This window comes from Stenella coeruleoalba (assembly GCF_951394435.1).
Source record: "Stenella coeruleoalba genome assembly, chromosome: 2".
Lineage (NCBI taxonomy): Eukaryota > Metazoa > Chordata > Mammalia > Artiodactyla > Delphinidae > Stenella > Stenella coeruleoalba.
Genome location: NC_137147.1, coordinates 166,611,672 through 166,627,573, shown reverse-complemented (window position 1 = coordinate 166,627,573; position 15,902 = coordinate 166,611,672). Strand labels below are relative to the sequence as shown.

The 15,902-nt window shown below is 37.0% G+C and overlaps 1 protein-coding gene across 9 annotated transcripts in view; it reads right to left on the bottom strand.

The window, feature by feature from the left end:
- The window catches only part of MALRD1 (MAM and LDL receptor class A domain containing 1), a gene marked incomplete at its 5' end in the record, with an annotated part of 1,062,652 nt that overhangs the window by 1,042,136 nt on the left and 4,614 nt on the right, over window positions 1-15,902 (bottom strand). For all 9 annotated transcript variants that reach the window (XM_079915185.1, XM_079915179.1, XM_079915188.1 and 6 more), the window contains 2 exons: window positions 9,001-9,075; window positions 9,947-10,222. The remainder of the gene's footprint in view (window positions 1-9,000; window positions 9,076-9,946; window positions 10,223-15,902) is intronic.

Below are 15,902 nucleotides of genomic sequence, written 5' to 3'. Positions count from 1 at the left end.
TCAGTGCTTAATCCAATAGATAAGGAAAGGCAGCTGATGATCACAGTACCTAATGTAGATTGTAAATCATTAAAACCGTGCCTTAGATGTAAAGAAAAAGGAAGAAAATATTTCACCAGAGCATATAGAATAGTCAATAAATGCAGCTTTTAAAAGTAACTTATTCTCATTGAGTCCACCCATTCTTTCCAATTCAAGAAACGACTTGGACTGGCTAAACAATAAACAATAAAATACAATAAAACAACAAAAAAATACAAATACATGGACATTTAATAATTATTATAAATTTAAATGCCAGTTTATAAAGATGGAAGATAACAATTAACACCCATAAAACTCTGACGGATGAAAGCTATAAAAACTGAACTCAAAGCTTTGCCCTGAGCTTCCTAGCAGCCTAAGTAACAAGGAAATTTTGATCTGTTATATACCTCTCCTTGTCTGGTAGGAGAAAGCACGTCAGTTCATCAGAAGAAACAAACTTTTTCTTAAATCTGAGTGTTATGAAAAATTGGTCCCAAGGGTCTTTATATAAGGAACATTGAGAATGTAATGGGCTGTGAATGCTAAAGCAGTAAAGAATAAAGAATGTTGTTATTCAACGTACGGCTATTTTTCAATCAAAGCCTCAGTGAAAGCAAAGGACATAGCGGTAATGATCTTGTAAAGATATGCAGACTTCTGGTAATTTCTTCTAACAGAAGAATGATGAGTATCACATTATCCTCAGAAAATCTTGAGAAATTAACAAGTCCATTAAGCCTGTGTTTCCCCTAGTTAATCATATGTAAGAATTACACAAGAGCAGTTTAAAAATGTAAATTCCTATACTGGTCCTAGATTTTGGAGTTGGGATCAGAAATCTACACATAGAACAAATGATTCTCAAGTGATTGTGGAAAACCACCTCCTAGAATTGCCACTTTCAAAAATCAGTGGTCACTGCTGGAATTGTTCTGATTCAAGGTAGAAGACCCCAGTGAAAGTTTGGCGGGTACACTGGTTGAAAGTAGGAGGAACCATGGTCTCCAAGATAAGTTTGCCCATTCCTCTTGGTAGCTTCTAAAAATACATTTTTTTAAAACTCATCCCAGAGCTGGAGAATCCCTCTGTTAGTGGTAGAATTCAGGAATCTGCATTCTAACTAATACTGCAGGTGATTCTTTGCACAATAAAATTTGAAAAACTTTGTTATAGCTTTTGTATAAATCTTTTTATATTGGACATATAAATGGGGGAGAAAGGATAAAAAGATACTTTAGTATAGGAAGTAAAGTTCCTGACTTGAAATATGACCACAGGCGAAGCCTGATGGAAGAATTCTTACAAGTTGTGCCAAGATTTCCTAGAGAGCAATTTCAGATCTGTTCCCATGCTCAAACCAGAAATCAACTGAATGTTGTACCATCTGTGGCAAGTAATTAATTTCAAGTTTCCAGAAACTTTTAGCTGTAGGAAATGTCCTAATATGGCATCAGTGGGCATTGCAGACCTATGCTTCCAAATATAATCATCCTTCCTCTGAAATCCTTCTTAAATAACACTCAGCCAGAAGAGACTTTCCAGTTTATCTAATTAAATTCTCTCAATTTGCAAATGGAAAAAGCTGAAGACTAGAGGTCACGTCCAAGGTGATATGGCTAATTTTGGCACATTTAGCTCAAAACTCTGGGCCCCTGGTACTACCATAACCCAATTCTTTCTATTACACACTTGCCAATGCAAACCATTTTAAAGAAAGGCTTAATTTAGAGGCAATGAAAGCAAGAAGACAATTCTTTTAATATGCTATTTTTCATAAATTATCCTCCATAAATGTTGATTCTCTTTTAGGGAACACATGTCAAGAGTCTGCTGACATGTAAGAAAATACTTACAATTCCTTGTGCTAAGTGCTAGAAGATGTTTAGATGCTAAACATCTTCTTTTGGTCTTGGTTTTGTCTTGCTGTTTTTTGTTTTCTGTTCTGGGTCGAGAGATAATATTTTGGTTGATCTAACTACTCTCTTTACCCAGAACCCAGGTTTATAAACTTCCCACTGTGAGTACAGGTTAAACCTGGGCTTTTGAACAAACTGACCCCACCTGTCTGCTCGTTGATCTTCGGTATAGCTTTGACCTTTGTGCTATGATGTTTTAAAGTCAGAATGGCTCTGGGTCAATTAGAAACTTACCCCTTCATAAAAACAGTTCCCTCCTGACATTTTCTAAAGATACTTCCCACTTACTTGACATAAATTAATCCCGGCTGTAAATGAGTTTTAGTCCCCAAAAACTCAACTATAAATCTAACCCTTGTATTACACATTCTGAGTTTATATTCACAAAGAACTCAGGAAGAAATGTGCTTTTTCTCTGGAGTTTTTCTTTGCAAACATGTTACCCATTAGTCTTCCTAATGAACTACAAATCTGCTTTTAAGAAATGTCTTCAAAGAGAAAAACTCGAAGTAAACATTAATTATTTTCCTGAGACACTTTAGAGTTTGTGTGTATCTGTATACACTTTTTCTGTTTCCTTTTACCTTTGTCTGAGCAAGGCCTCGTTAGAGTTTGATTGGAGTGGTCCTAAAAGCCTGTTAATGGCAGCTATGAGGAAGAGAGGTATTAACACACATTTCAGAAAAACAGGCTGAGCCAACAAGTCCCTACACTTAACAGAGGATGAAAAGTTCTTCTACTGGAAATGCTGTTTCACTTGAGATTCTATTCAAGGAAAGGACATTTTTACTAAAACACAAGAAAAAGATGTTGTGAGCAGACATTCTTTGTTTAGATTTATGGAATTTAAGAAAACCTATCAAATGGAACAATCATAATTAACAAATAACTGCCCCAAAAATGTTGAAATTGGGTGTGATTTCTGTAGTCTTGAAAAAAGTGTCAAGTAAGATAAGTGGAATTTATTTTTTTAAATTTTGGTCCATTATGATTAAATTTTTTAAAATCCACTTACACTTCAGGAAATATAGTCAAAAATAGAAGGTTTTCACCCAATATATCATTCATTGATTATTTCCTAGCTGCCATGCACTGGTTACCATAAACCAACTGGAAAGAATTTTTTACAGTAATTCAACAACCATTTCCTGTAAGTTTTCTTTGCTTCTGGGACTAGAAATACAAAGAAGAATAAGAGCTGAGCTCTTCCTGTCAAGAGTCTGTTGACACGTAAGAAAATAATTACAATTCCTTGCGGTAAGTGCTAGAAGATGTTTAGATGCTAAGTAAGTCCTTGAAACAATCAACTCCTTTCCTGGGATGAAAACAGAGATTTATTTCAAAGCCCTCTTCAAACTGACATTTATAGTATAAGGAGTTGATCAGGATACGTGCACATCCTAGAAGGCTTTCCCAACAGAGAAAAATCAGGACTACATGTGCAAGGGCAGAGTCACGAACAGACTTAGCATGTACAGAAGATGATTAATATTTTGTTGTGTGTATCTATGTTGAGGAAGGAGATGGTAAGAATGTATAACCAAGCAGGACCCTACAGGGACTTCCCAGGACAGACCCACACCACACACACACACCATGTCCTCTGCCTGATGCTTGTTTGTAGAAAAATTTTAGCCACCTAGGCCTTCCCCAAGTTTAAAAGAACAAATTTAATCAGAGAAGTGAGAAAAGGCAGAAACAAAGAAAAACCATCTAGCAAGACAAATAATAATAATTTAGCCATTAAACAAAGACAAACTCCTTTAGTTCCTCCTAAAGGGCTACAGATAATGTTCTGAGCCATACCTTTATTTTGCAGATACTGAAACGCCCACCAGGTGGAAGAAGTTAACTGCCTGCTGACCATAAGCACATAGACCCCAGACCAGTTGGAACCAGAAGGTTGATGATGTTAACTCCCAATTACCTCACCACCAACCAATCAAAAGAATGTCCATGAGCTGATCACACACCCCACAAGCCTCTCCCTTACCCTGTCTTTAAAAACCCTTCCGGGAAACCCAACGAGAAGTTCAGGTCTTTTGAGCATTAGCCATCCATGCTCCTTGTTTGGCGCCTGCAATAAATGCTGTGCTTTCCTTCGCCACAACCCAGTGTCAGTAGATTGTCTTTACTGCGCTTGGGCCAGTAGATCCAAGTTTGCCTCAGTAAAACATGGAAGGAGATTAGAGTAGAAGAGCAGGCAAATGCCAGATTATAAAGGCTTTATATGCTCAGTATTCTATATAACTTTTTTAAAAAAATTTACCCCATAAGTGTTGGGGGTCAAAGGAAGTGAAGATAAAAAAAGATGAGAAACATGTAAAAAGTATTTATATATCTGATTGTAATATAAGATAAACTGTTTAGTTTCACAAAAAATATGACTACATTTATAAAATTAACACAGCTGTGAACATAGGTAAATTTGAGGCTGTCTTACTTTTACTCTTGATGGTGAATTTAATGTAAAACTATAAATATGGGGATGTTTTTGGAACAGCAAATGACAGCTATTATGTCCTAAAGCTAATATTTATGCATTCACAAAACTCAGTGCTTCTATCCTTTTATGCCTGTAGTCTACCTCAGTTCCACATTCTTATCGTTTTGTATTCTGACTTCTACCAGCATCCTGCTGCAGTCTGGCTTGAATGGGGCCTGAATCATTACTCTTGCTTAGCATCACCTAGAGATTTCCTCTGTGAAAGCAGTTCAGGTGAATGTCAATTGAACACTCACCTAAAAATAAAATAAAAATACATAAATATGCATTGAGAGCTTTAAAAATTGAACTGTAAACACCCAATGCTAAAACAGAACAGAAATATAAAAATGCAGTTTTGTAAGGGCTTTTCAAGGTCTTAGAGAAGTAATTCTCATAGAATACAGATTGATAAAAATACTGACTTCCAATGAGGCTCTTCCAGGGCTATTTTAAGTTTCATCCTGTCAATAGATAATGTATCAGTTACAGATGTCAATCCATCCCCTACTTTAACACCAGTTACACACACACACACACACACACACACACACACACATATACACATGCATGCACATATGTTTACAGTTAATAGGAAGTTATCAGGGCTGGTCAAAATTGTAATGGAAGTGACATGTATATTTTCTTTTGTTCCTCCACTGGTTCTTTAACATTTTTCTCTTTTATGAATGTTTTCTCAGTCCAAAGCTGCTAAGTCATCTCTTTCTCTCACACCTTTAGTCACGTTTGTTAGTATGCTCTATTGGCTCTACCTTCTGAATATCTCTAAAATCTGACCTCTTCTCACTACTTTCATTTATAACCCCCTTTTCAGAATTTTGTGATAAAGAGGTCAGGAAAATGGGATGGGAGGAAAGGAAGTTTTATGATGTGCATGTACTTGGGGAAAAAATTGTCAGTGGAGAAATAATCCATGAAAAAAAATTTTAAGCATTTACTATTTACTTCTTGTCTCCTTAATAACATTTGACTAACACAAGTAAATATTTTAATTACTTTGACTTAGACTTGGTGATACCTTATGCTGCTGGGTTATGACCGTGCTTTATGTCTGGGCTATCTGAGTTCTAGCTGTAGAGTCTTCCTTGGTTGTTTTCAATCATTCCCATGACTTCTATATTCTCCTTATATAGATTAATATGTTTATAACTCTAGTTCTGCTTTCTGCCCTGAGCACCAATCTTATATTTTAACTGCCCGCACCTCAAACACAATTTCCTTAAGGTTTATTTGCCAGAGTTTCTTCTCAACTTTCTCCTGGTTTTCTGGTCTCTGTAATAGCCTCTATTTACTAGTTAAACAACACAGACTTTGCCTCTTCCCCTCCTCTGCTCCAACATAGTCAGTTGCCGAATCTTATCATTTCTGCCTTTGCATCATCGCATCGATAGTGTACTGATTAGGTCTTGTCAGGAACTAGGATGACACACTCAAATTGGGCAATTTGAAGAGAGGTTAATAAAGATACAGATGCAATAATGTGGAAGGAGGGGGCAGAACCTGTTACTACACCTAGGTTTAAAAGGTGAACAAGAGTAGAAAATTGTTAATGGAGAGAGGAAGCTACTTGGAGAAGGCTACCTAACGAGAGCTATGGCCTTGGGTCACAGTAAGACCATGACAATCCCTGACAGAAGGAGCTGGTGGTGGTGTTGGGGAGTGGGGCTGAAGGAGGTATAAATACCCTGAGCATATCCTCTTTCATTCCTCTGATGTCCAGTCAGGGCACATCATTGTCTGAACTTAATTAGAAGCCAGAAAGTAAAAATACTCATTGATACAGTCCAAACTGTTCAGCTTCTGGATTCTAACACTCTGTAGACCAGGCACTGGAGAGAGAAATGGAAGGTATCAGCCCAGCTGGCATCCCCTTTGTCTCCCTTGTTACTCCATTAATTCAACACCCTGTTTTCTCTTACCTGATCTGCTCTCTTCTAAAGATCTGCCTCCTTCCTCCTAGCATACCAAACGACCCTGCCTTTCATTCCAGAAGACACTATGTCTACTATGTTTACTCTACGTTCACTATGTTTACAAACATCCTGGAAAATAGTCCAGAAGAGCCTAGATCCTCTCAATAACCATGCATCAGAGGTCTGGTCCCTCATCCAAGACGGAGCACAAGAAAGACCAATTCATCTCCTTTCTGGATTTCTATGGTATGCTCTATCCCATGTCGGCTTTTGAAACTATCAAAGGAAGAGCATCTTGGTATCTGAAACTAAAAACTGAATTTATTGTTTAGCTAAGTAAGGGAGAGCTATGCTGACCAAGCACAGTCCTACTGGACAAAATAAATTGCTGATTTTATACAGAGTCTGAAGGAAGCATTCATTTCAGAGCTTTGTTGGTTATGTTAGCAGGAATGAGTTGATGTGAACATGTTTTATTTCAGTTACAGAGATGGGACTGGGTTAACATCAGTCCCTTAGAAGCATGATCATCAGAATGATTCCACCATCAATTGTGCAATTTTCAAAATGTGAAGTGTCATTCATGGCCGGCTTTTAGATGTGTGTTTAACTGAAATGGTTTGTTATTAGTCGACTAAAGAGACGTAAACCAGGTCTGTTTGTTGTTATCATGCTTATAGAATTGTCACTGACTGATTAAACAGGTGGAAAACAAATTTTGTTGGTTTACTAGTTTCCTTGAATATAGAACAATCAGCCCTTTCAGTAAGTGTATCTAATGTGAAATGCTCTTTTTATGAGACTTTTGGCTCCAAGACTTCCCAGATGACATCTCCATGGACTGAAGGCTCATAATCTTGTCTCACATCTGAGGTAACCTTTTCTCAGTCTCAGATATGACTGTACTTCTTTCCCGCCATACAACTGATCAGAGCAGACAAGTTAACTTCAAATGCAAGAAACAGCTTTAATTTAACTCAAGCTATTAGAAAGACTATTGCACCATCCATTTGTCCCTGGTGCAAATCAGAACCTATGCCAGAGGATATATCCTCTCAGGGCATCTCTTGGTCCCCAACCCCGCTATATCACATCTCCAGCCATTATTCTGTCCACCTCAACTACTGCTCAGTCCTTCAAGAGCTAAAGCATTTGACAAGAAGATAAAGGGACTGTATTTCAGCAAGTCTAGGAGAGGCACAGTACCACAATTGATAGGTCTCCCAAAAGAGAGGAGACTATAAATCAGAAGGCAATTCTGGAGTGATATTCATCTCAGAACATCTGTTCTTTACAGCCCTGATGGAGTATCAGTGTTTGACTAAACCGGAAAGCCCAGGGGTTTTGCTTCATGTTCCCTTCCATTCCCACTGCCGCCTCCTTGCCTATCCATCCTGTGAGCCACAAGACCCTCTAAGTCTGGGAGTCTTCCTGTAAAGTTACAACTCATTCATAGAAATTTCGCTATATAGTATTGAGAATCCTAATAAGGCTGTAAGTTATAAAATGAGTTTTAGAGAATGTTGGGATTTTGGACCTTACTCATCTCTTTCTTTCCATTCTTACATTATTAGTAAGAACAAATTAAGTTCTGAAAATCTTCATAAACTATTCCTGGTTTACCAATTCATGACCACTAAATGTCCCTGCATACTTAATAGCACAGGAGGCCCTGATGTTACTAGTGAACAAAACCCATCATTTTGCCAAAGAAATGCATGACTCATCAGCCACTTGAATCCTCCACTGCAGATCAGGGTCCAAACTCTCACACTCATCAGAACAGCTTTGTGCAAGTGATACAGAGACCTCAGCTAAACCCTGGAGGTGAGTGACATAAAAGCAGCATTGTGAAACAATTACAGAAATGGAAACTTAGGTTAAATTACTTTTAAATCCATTGTGCTCCATTAAGTCATTTGCAGAAGACCTGAGCGTAAGTAGAAGCATAAGTATGCCCTGTGGAGTTATTCAAATGAAACACTTTCTGGCCTAAAGTAGTATATAATTTAATGGAAAGTGAATAAACAAATAAAAAACTAAATAATGTGAGAAAAAGAAAACCTACGTACAGCTAAATACAGTCACCCATCTTCAGTTAAATGCCAGTTCTTCAAAATATCCTGATCTCTATTAATTTGTTCTTCCTCTCAGAGCACTGTTACAATTTCCTTCATTTGATGTGCCAAGTCGTTAAGTTTTGTGTGATTATTTGATGAATGTATATCTCCTGTGCTGGACTATAATCATGTAGGTGGAGCCCATGCCTGCTTTCTGCTCACCATTGAACCCTAAAACCTCATCTAGTGCCTGGAACCTAGAAGTACTACTCAGTAAATATTTCTGAGTCAATGATTGGGTGTAAAATGTTTCCATTATATTTTTACCACTAGTTATAACTTTGAAATAGCATCCAGTGGTGGAAATAATCCACTATTGTACTGACACTAACTTATTAGGAGACCCTGAAAATATCACTTCCTTCTCTGCCTTTGCTTGTATTTCTTCAGCACCAAAATGAGGATTAAAACGATCTGAATCACCTACCTTTCTTTATATGGTTGCTGTGCCAGTTACTATTGCTGCATAACAAAAGCACTTAAAACTTAGAGGTATAAAATAATTGTATGATACTCACAGTTTCTGTCAGTCAGGAATTTGAACAGGGCAGAGTGGACTTTATTGTTTCTGCTCCAAGATGTTTGCAGCACACCTGGAAGATTCAAAGATTGGAGATGACTCTTTGGCTGGAATTATCTGGAGGCATCTCAACTTACATATTTGGCAATTGGTGGTGGCTGTTGACTAGAATCTCAGCTGGGCTGTTGGCCAGAAAAGCCTATGAGTGGTGTTTCCTGGTGTCCTCTCAAGTGGACTAGTTTGGACTTCCTTGCATCAGAGAAGCTAAGTTCCAAGGGTGAGCATCAAAAGAGAACCGGAAAGAATCATTTTCTATGATCTAACTCAAAAGTTACATAGCCTCACTTACACACCCAAGTCCGCCCAGGTTCAAGGTGATGGAGTTTATAGACCCTACCAATTAATGGAAGGAGTGTGAAATTCACATTGTAGGAAGAGCATGTAGATTGGAAATATTATAGCATTTTTGGAATGTACACAGTTGCTTTGATGACCAAAGAAGGTACCAGGAGAAATACCAAACTGCACCTATAAGAGTTAATTTTTGTCCAAACCTAGACCTTTGTTAATCTAACAAAATCTTTGAATTATGCATTTCTGAGGCTTCTTTATGGTTTTTATTGTTATCTTTATGCTGTTGTATTGGTTCTTAATGGAAATTCAAATCCCAGGAAAGAAATGAAACACTGATTAAAACAAAATGGATGGACATAACTATAAATTAGAAGTGGAAAAAACGGTTAATAAACATGAGAAAATTATTAACTAAAATGTGCAAATAAAACAATAAGATGATTTTTATCTGCCAAATTAGCCTACAAATGACAATGTCAGCAAGGACTCTATCCCAACTGCTGGTAGGAGTGGGTATTATTTATCTATTGATGTGTAACAAATTATTCCAAAATGTAGCAAGTTAAAACAACAAATATTTATTATCTTACTTGGTTTCTGAGGGTCAAGAATCCAGCAGTAGCTTAGCTGGGTGGTCCTGGCGCAGGAGCTCTAATGAGTGGCCATCGAAGTGTTGGCCAGGACTGCAGTCATCTAAAGGCTGAAACAGGGCTGGAAGGTCTGCTTGCAAGATGGCTCACACCTATGGCTGCTGATGGAGGCCTCAGGTCCTTGCTGGCTCTTGGCAGGAAGCCTTAGTTCCTTGCTACGTGTACCACTCTTTGGGGCTTGCATAAGTGTTCTTATGATATGGCACCTGGCTTCCTCTAGAGCATGGGATTTAAGAGAGAGCAAAGTAAATGCCACAGTGTCTTTTATGACCAGACATAAAAAATTTCTATAATAAAATATTGATTTACACAGGTCAAGCCTATTCATTATAGAAGGAATTAGACAAGGGCATAAATAACAGGAGGTAGGTTTATTTGGCATAATCACCAATAAATTGGTATGACCACACTGGATAGCAATTTTATAATATGTATCAAAAGCCTTAAAAATGTTTCACAGCAGAAAGTTGGCTTTCAAAGAATGTTTGTTCAAGGAACCATTAAATAAATAAACAAACCAGTAGTTTCAATTCTAGGAATCACTCTAAGGAAATAATGAGATGGAGATGACAAAGATTTATATACCAAGATGTTAATTATACATAAATTGTTACAGGATCAAGTAGAAATAAACTAAATGTACAAATAACAGAATCATCAAGTAAATTATAACACACTGTATCTTTTTACTTTTTTGAATTTTATTTTATTTTTTTATACAGCAGGTTCTTATTAGATATCCATTTTATACATATTAGTGTATACATGTCAATCCCAATCTCTCAGTTCATCACACCACCACCACAACCTCCACCATTTTCCCCACTTGGTGTCCAGATGTTTGTTCTCTACATCTGTGCCTCTATTTCTGCCCTGCAAACCAGTTCATTTGTACCATTTTTCTAGGTTCCACATATATGCGTTAATATACGATAGTTGTTTTTCACTCTCTGACCTACTTCACTGTGTATGACAGTCTCTAGATCCAGCCAAGCCTCTAAAATGACCCAATTTCATTCCTTTTTATAGCTGAGTAATATTCCATTGTATATATGTACCACAACTTCTTCATCCATTTGTCTGTCGATGGGCATTTAGGTTGCTTCCATGACCTGGCTATTGTAAATAGTGCTGCGGGGCTTCCCTGGTGGCACAGTGGTTGAGAGTCCACCTGTCAATGCAGGGGACACGGGTTCGTACCCCGGTCCGGGAAGATTCCACATGCTGCGGAGCAGCTGGGCCCGTGAGTCATGGCCGCTGAGCCTGTGCATCCAGAGCCTGTGCTCTGCAACGGGAGAGGCCACAACAGTGAGAGGCCCGCGTACAGCAAAAAGAAAATAATAAAAATAAAAAAATAAAAAAAAAGTAAATAGTGCTGCAATGAAAAATGGGGTGCATGTGTCTTTCTGAATTATGGTTTTCTCAGGGTATATGCCCAGTAGTGGGATTGCTGGGTCATATGGTCGTTCTATTTGTAGTTTTTTAAGGAACCTCAATACTGTTCTCCATAGTGGCTGTATACATTTACATTTCCACCAAAAGTGCAAGAGGGTTCCCATTTCTCCACACCCTCTCCAGCATTTGTTGTTTGTAGATTTTCTGATGATGGCCATTCCGACTGATGTGAGGTGATACCTCATTGTAGTTTTGATTTGCATTTCCCTAATGATTAATGATGTTGAGCATTCTTTCATGTGTTTTCTGGCAGTCTGTATATCTTCTTTGGAGAAATGTCTATTTAGGTCTTCTGCCCATTTTTGGATTGGGTTGTTTGTTTTTTTTGTTATTGAGCTGCATGAGCTGCTTATAAATTTTGGAGATTAATCCTTTGTCAGTTGCTTCATTTGCAAATATTTTCTCCCATTCTGAGGGTTGTCTGTTGGTCTTGTTTATGGTTTCCTTTGCCGTGCAAAAGCTTTTAAGTTTCATTAGGTCCCATTTGTTTCTTTTCATTTTTATTTGCATTTCTCTCGGAGGTGGGTCATCTTGCTGTGATGTATGTCATAGAGTGTTCTGCCTGTGTTTTCCTCTAAGAGTTCAACAGTGTCTGGCCTTACATTTAGTTCTTTATTCCATTTTGAGTTTATTTTTATGTATGGTGTTAGGGATTGTTCTAATTTCATTTTTCTACATGTAGCTGTCCAGCTTTCTCAGCACCACTTATGGAAGAGGCTGCCTTTTCTCCACTGTGTATTCCTGCCTCCTTTATCAAAGATAAGGTGACCATATGTGTGTGGGTTTATCTCTGGACTTTCTATCTTGTTCCACTGATCTATATTTCTGTTTTTGTGCCAGTACCATACTGTCTTGATTACTGTTGCTTTGTAGTATAGTCTGAAGTCAGGGAGCCTCATTCCTCCCACTCCATTTTTCTTTCTAAAGATTGCTTTGGCTCTTCGGGGTCTTTTGTGCTTCCATACAAATTGTGGAATTTTTTGTTCTACTTCTGTGAAAAATGCCAGTGGTAGTTTGATAGGGATTGCACAGAATCTGTAGATTTCTTTGGGTAGTATATACATTTTCACAATGTTGATTCTTCCAATCCAAGAACATGGTATATCTCTCCATCCATTTGTATCATCTTTAATTTCTTTCATCAGTCTTATAATTTTCTGCATACAGGTCTTTTGTCTCCTTAGGTAGGTTTATTCCTAGATATTTTATTCTTTTTGTTGCAATGGTAAATGGGAGTGTTTTCTTGATTTCACTTTCAGATTTTTCATCATTAGTGTATAGGAATGCAAGAGATTTCTGTGCATTAATTTTGTATCCTGCTACTGTACCAAATTCATTGATTAGCTCTACTAGTTTTCTGGTAGCATCTTTAGGATTCTCTATGTATAGTATCATGTCATCTGCAAACAGTGACAACTTTACTTCTTCTTTTCCGATTTGGATTCCTTTTATTTCCTTTTCTTCTTTGATTGCTGTGGCTAAAACTTCCAAAACTATATTGAATAAGAGTGGTGAGAGTGGGCAACCTTGTCTTGTTCATGATCTTAGTGGAAATGCTTTCAGTTTTTCACCATTGAGGATGATGTTGGCTGTGTGTTTGTCATATATTGCCTTTATTATGTTAAGGTAAGTTCCCTCTATGCCTACTTTCTGCAGGGTTTTTATCAAAAATGGGTGTTGAATTTTTTCAAAAGCTTTCTCTGCATCTATTGAGATGATCATAGGGTTTTTCTCCTTCAATTTGTTAATATGGTGTATCTTGTTGATTGATTTGCATATATTGAAGAATCCGTGCATTCCTGGGATAAACCCCACTTAATCATAGTGTATGATCCTTTTAATGTGCTGTTGGATTCTGTTTGCTAGTATTTTGTTGAGGATTTTTGCATCTATGTTCATCAGTGATATTGGCCTGTAGTTTTCTTTCTTTGTGACATCTTTGTCTGGTTTTGGTATCAGGCTGATGGTGGCCTTGTAGAATGGGTTTGGGAGTGTTCCTCCCTCTGCTATATTTTGGAAGACTTTGAGAAGGATAGATGTTAGCTCTTCTCTAAATATTTGATAGAATTTGCCTGTGAAGCCATCTGGTCCTGGACTTTTGTTTGTTGGAAGATTTTTAATCATAATTCCAATTCCAGTGCTTGTGATTGGTCTGTTCATATTTTCTATTTCTTCCTGGTTCAGTCTTGGAAGGTTGTGCATTTCTAAGAATTTGTCCATTTCTTCCAGGTTGTCCATTTTACTGGCATATAGTTGTTTGTAGTTATCTCTCATGATCTTTTGTATTTCTGCAGTGTCAGTTTTTACCTCTCCTTTTTCATTTCTAATTCTATTGATTTGAGTCTTCTCCCATTTTTTCTTGATAAGTCTTTTTAAATGTTTATCTATTTGTTTGTCTTCTCAAAGAACCAGCTTTTAGTTTTATTGATCTTTGTTATCATTTCCTTCATTTCTTTTTCATTTATTTCTGATCTGATCTTCATGATTTCTTTCCTTCTGCTAACTTTGGGGTTTCTATGTTCTTCTTTCTCTAATTGCTTTAAGTTCAAGGTTAGGTTGTTTATTTGAGATGTTTCTTGTTTTTTAAGGTAGGGTTGTATAGCTATAAACTTCCTTCTTAGAACTGCTTTTGCCACATCCCATAGGTTTTGGGTCATTGTGTTTTCATTGTCATTTGTTTCTAGGTATTTTTTGATTTCCTCTTTGATTTCTTCAGTTATCTCTTGGTTATTAAGTAGTGTATTGTTTAGACTCCATGTGGTTGTATTTTTTACAGACTTTTTCCTGTAATTGATATCTAGTCTCACAGCGTTGTGGTTGGTAAGATACTTGATACAATTTCAATTTTCTTAAATTTACCAAGGCTTTATTTGTGACCCAAGATACTATCTATCTTGGAGAATGTTCCATGAGCACTTGCGAAGAATGTGTATTTTGTTGTTTTTGGATGAAATATCCTATAAATATCAATTAAGTGCATCTTGTTTAATGTATCATTTAAAGCTTGTGTTTCCTTATTTATTTTCATATTGGATGATCTGTCCATTGGTGAAAGTGGGGAGTTAAAGTCCCCTACTATGATTGTGTTACTGTCGATTTCCCCTTTTATGGCTGTTAGTATTTGCCTTATGTATTGAGGTGCTCCTATGTTGGGTGCATAAATATTTACAATGCTTATCTCTTCTTCTTGGATTGATCCCTTGATCATTATGTAGTGCCCTTCTTTGTTTCTTGTAATAGTCTTTGTTTTAATGTCTATTTTGTCTGATATGAGAATTGCTACTCCAGATTTCTTTTGATTTCCATTTGCATGGAATATCTTTTTCCATCCCCTCACTTTCAGTCTGTATGTGTCCCTAGGTCTGAAGTGGGTTTCTTGTAGACTGCATATATATGGGTCTTGTTTTTGTATTCATTCAGCCAGTCTATGTGTTTTGGTTGGAGCATTTAATCCCTTTACATTAAAGGTAAGTATCAATATGTCTGCTCCTATTACCATTTTCTTAATTGTTTTGGGTTTGTTTTTGTAGGTCTTTTCCTCCTCTTGTGTTTCCTGCCTAGAGAAGTTCCTTTAGCATTTGTTGTAAAGATGGTTTGATGGTGCTGAATTCTCTTAGCTTTTGCTTGTCTTCAAAGGTTTTATTTTCTCTGTCAAATCTGAATGAGATCTTTGCTGGGTAGAGCTATCTTGATTGTAGGTTTTTCTCCTTCATCACTTTATATATGTCCTGCCACTCCCTTCTGGCTTGCAGTTTCTGCTGAAAGATCAGCTGTTAACCTTATGGGGATTCCCTTGTGTGTCATTTGTTGTTTTCCTTTGCTGCTTTTAATATTTTTTCTTTGCATTTAATTTTTGATAGTTTGATTAATATGTGTCTTAGCATGTTTCTCCTTGGATTTATCCTGTATGGGACTCTGTGTTTTCTGGACTTGATTAACTATTTCCATTCCCATATTAGGGAAGATTTCAACTACAATCTCTTCAAATATTTTCTCAGTCCCTTTCTTTTTCTCTTCTTCCTCTGGGACCCCTATAATTCGAATGTTGGTGCATTTAATGTTGTGCCAGAGGTTTCTGAGACTGTCCTCAATTCTTTTCATTCTTTTTTCTTTATTCTGCTTTGCAGTAGTTATTTCTACTATTTTATCTTCCAGGTCACTTATCCGTTCTTCTGCCTCAGTTTTTCTGCTATTGATCCCATCTAGAGAATTTTTCATTTCATTTATTGTGTTGTTCATCACTGTTTGTTTGCTCTTTAGTTCTTCTAGTTCCTTGTTAAACGTTTCTTGTATTTTCTCCATTCGATTTCCAAGATTTTGGATCATCTTTACTACCATTATTCTGAATTCTTTTTCAGGTAGACTGCCTATTTCCTCTTCATTTGTTAGGTCTGTTAGGTTTTTGCCTTGTTCCTTCATCTTCTGTGTGTTTCTCTGTCTT